The sequence below is a fragment of the Syngnathus typhle genome, linkage group LG6, assembly GCF_033458585.1.
Source record: "Syngnathus typhle isolate RoL2023-S1 ecotype Sweden linkage group LG6, RoL_Styp_1.0, whole genome shotgun sequence".
Lineage (NCBI taxonomy): Eukaryota > Metazoa > Chordata > Actinopteri > Syngnathiformes > Syngnathidae > Syngnathus > Syngnathus typhle.
In genome coordinates, this window is record NC_083743.1 from 4,303,267 (window position 1) to 4,306,574 (window position 3,308).

At 39.9% G+C, this 3,308-nt stretch overlaps 1 long non-coding RNA gene across 1 annotated transcript; it reads right to left on the minus strand.

Moving 5' to 3' along the window:
* Positions 1 to 294: 294 nt before the first annotated feature.
* LOC133155618 (uncharacterized) lies at positions 295 to 3,018 on the minus strand. The gene is made up of 4 exons (XR_009714702.1): positions 2,879 to 3,018; positions 2,753 to 2,807; positions 617 to 721; positions 295 to 536 (listed from the first exon to the last, which is right to left on the minus strand). It is a non-coding gene; the product is annotated as an uncharacterized LOC133155618 (long non-coding RNA).
* Between the last annotated feature and the right edge of the window lie 290 nt (positions 3,019 to 3,308).

Genomic DNA, 3,308 nt, shown 5'->3' on the forward strand with positions numbered 1-3,308 from the left:
GTGCTCTAACCCGGAAGACAACAGACGGTGGGGGAGGAACATAGGGAGGACATTACATATAATACAAACGATACGGTACAATACAAACAGTACAATACAAGCTGGATGAAGTGGCTGGAGAGAGGGAAGTCTGGGAGTCCCTCCCAAAGCTGCTGCTGCCGCCGCAATCCGACCCCCGGATAAGCGGAAGAAGCTGGATGGACGGACATAGAATACATACAATACCATACAATAAATACCATACAATATCATACCATACTATACCATACAATACAAACACTACAATACAAACAATTGATTGATAGAACTTTATTCCACAACAGGGAAATTTTCTTGTCACAGCAGTGTATGAGAGTGCAAGAATACAAGGGACAAGTGCCAAATGTAAAAATGGATAAATAAGTGAGCCCCCTAGTGGCCTTGCCCCAGGCAGTTGCCTGGTCTGGCTAATGGTGAACCACAGCTCTGAGTCAGGGACTTCGATGGTGTGACTTCTCACCGGCGTCACCCTGCTCACTGGTTTCATACAAAAAAACCTTGAAAAGTACAAAAGGTGCAATTGGTAAAAGTGATCACATTTACAGTCAGCTGAAACTTTACACCAACGGGCTTTCACCTGATTTGGGACTACTCTTCCTCAGCATCCTCATCACTGAGATGGCTCAGGAGCCTCCAGCTTGCTTTGTATAGAAGGGTGCTAGCTGGGAGGCCTTTATGAGCGCTACAAAACACAGACAAATTATTGCAACACGTGTAGACATTGAGTAGAGTGGCAATGGCATGATATTTTTGCAACAATTATACATATCAACTACAGTTTTATATTTAAAATATGTATACAATTATCAGTATATTGTAATGAGTTATACTGGATTAGGTTTAGACTGGATAAAGGATTATCTGCGAGAACGGCAACAGTATGTAAAGTTGGGTAATAACTGTTCTGGATATTTGGAAATAGCTTGTGGTGTCCACAAGGGTCAGTTTTAGGCCCTAAATTATTTATTTTGTATATAAATGTCATATGCAAAGTCTCCAAAGAACTAAAACTCGTCAATTTTGCAGATGACACAAACATCTTTCGTTCAGGTGATAACATCAAACAAGTGGAATCAGTGCTGAATGAGGAAATGAAAAAAATAAAAATGTGGTTCGACTGGAACAAGTTATCATTAAATGTAAGTAAGACCAAGTTTATGGTATTTGGCAAAGCGAATATAAAGATACGAATAGAAATAGATGGGAATGAAATTGAAAGGGTGCAGGAAAACAAATTTCTTGGGGTTATAATAGATGACCGGCTTAGTTGGAAGCCACACATCAAAAACTTAAAGTCTAAAATTTCAAGAAGCATGGCAGTCATATACAAAGCAAAAGAATTACTGGATTATCATTCACTTTGTACACTTTATTGTTCTCTTGTCTTGCCCTATTTGCATTACTGTGCTGTTTGGGGGAATACTTATAAAACTTCACTAAAGCCACTTATTCCGCAGAAAAGAGCAATAAGGACGATTCATAAAGTCACACAAATCCACTTTTCATACAATCCAAACTATTGAAATTCACTGACATAGTATCTTATCAAACAGCAATCATCATGTATAGGGCAAATGCAAAACAACTACCAGACAATATCCAAAACATATTTAGGAATCGAGAGGGAGGTTATAAGTTAAGAGGGAATCACAACTTCAAAATCTTAAACATAAGAACAACCTTAAAAAGTTTTTGTACAACTATAACCGGGGTCAAACTATGGAACAATCTAAGTGAGGAACTCAAGCAAAGTCCAAATATCCACCAGTTCAAAAGAATGTACAAAAATATGTTTAGCGGGTACAAAGGCTAAAAGTGCCGAAGGGCTACACAAGTAAAAATGAAACAGAACAATAAGTGTGAAAGTTTGTCTACTTGTGTTCTATTGTAGAATTACAGTATATGTTGAATCGTTGGTTTAATGCAGGGGTGTCCAAACTTTTTGCAAGGAGGCCCAGATTTGATAAAGTGAAGGGGCCCGGGGCCAATAGTTTTTTCGGACATTTTTTAACTACAAAAATGTCATGCAAATACATACTGTTATAAAACAAATTTCACTGTCACAATTGTCTTTATTTTTCAAATGACAAAATAACCAAATATGAGTCACTCAGGCAGATGTGAACAACTCTAAAAACACAAATTCTGCCTTTCATTCATATCTGAAGAGTCAGATAACATTGAACAAACTACCTTAAATTTACACGAGTTTAAAAAAACAAATACTCTAAAGTTTAGAGTATTATTTGTTTTGGTTTTAGTCTTTTTGTTTTTCTTTTTTGTTTTGGATGTTTGAAATAGAGATATCAATCAATCAATCCATCAATAACGACAAAAGTATCCAAATTATAATATTTTACTTTTATCATCCATCAACTCACTCAAAAATGGCGGCATGAATTGAGCAGTCGTCCAAAAGGGGAGAAAATCACGCTCGCAAATGTTTGTTGCGGACGGAATACAGGCGGGCGCCATCTTGGGAACATGACGTAACAGATTCGTCATCAGTTTGCACAACACGGAATTAGCACACTATATGTACTGCAACATTGTTAATTTGACGAAACAAAACGCCAGAGATTTGAAATACTGTAGCGGCAAAACGACAGTCGCGGTGGCCGTGACGAGTGTGAAAATCTTGCATCAAACAAACAAGGCGTCCGTCGTGAGAAACGGCAATGAACGACAAACATTTGATAGCATGATAGCTTACCCGAGAAACCGCCACACGGTCGGTGGCGCCTGTATTTCATAACTCCCCTTGAATCCTGCAACAAACAAGGCGTCCGTCGTGAGAAACGGCAATGAACGACAAACATTTGATAGCATGATAGCTTACCCGAGAAACCGCCACGCGGACGGTGGCGCCTGCATTCGAGAACTCGCCTTGAATCCCGCAACAAACAAACAAGGCGTCCGTCGTGAGTTCTCACCGCCAATGAACGACAAACATTTACTAGCATGCTAGCTTACCTGAGAAACCGCCCGCGTGTCGCACTTGTATATGACAACTTCCCTTGAGCGCGCGCCATCCCCGATTCATGACGTCACATCCGCCAATTCAAATCTTCCTCGCCTGCTCGTCCAATGGCGCTTCGCACACTCGCGTACCACGTGACAGGCCTCACTCTTGTTCACGAAAAAGATTCGTTCTTTTGAACGAATCGTTCACTCACAAGCCAACACTAAAGCACAGCAAAATGTAGCGTAATGTAATGATCCAAAACAAAATGTGGCATAGCCTTGAATGCCACAAACACGCAAGAAGA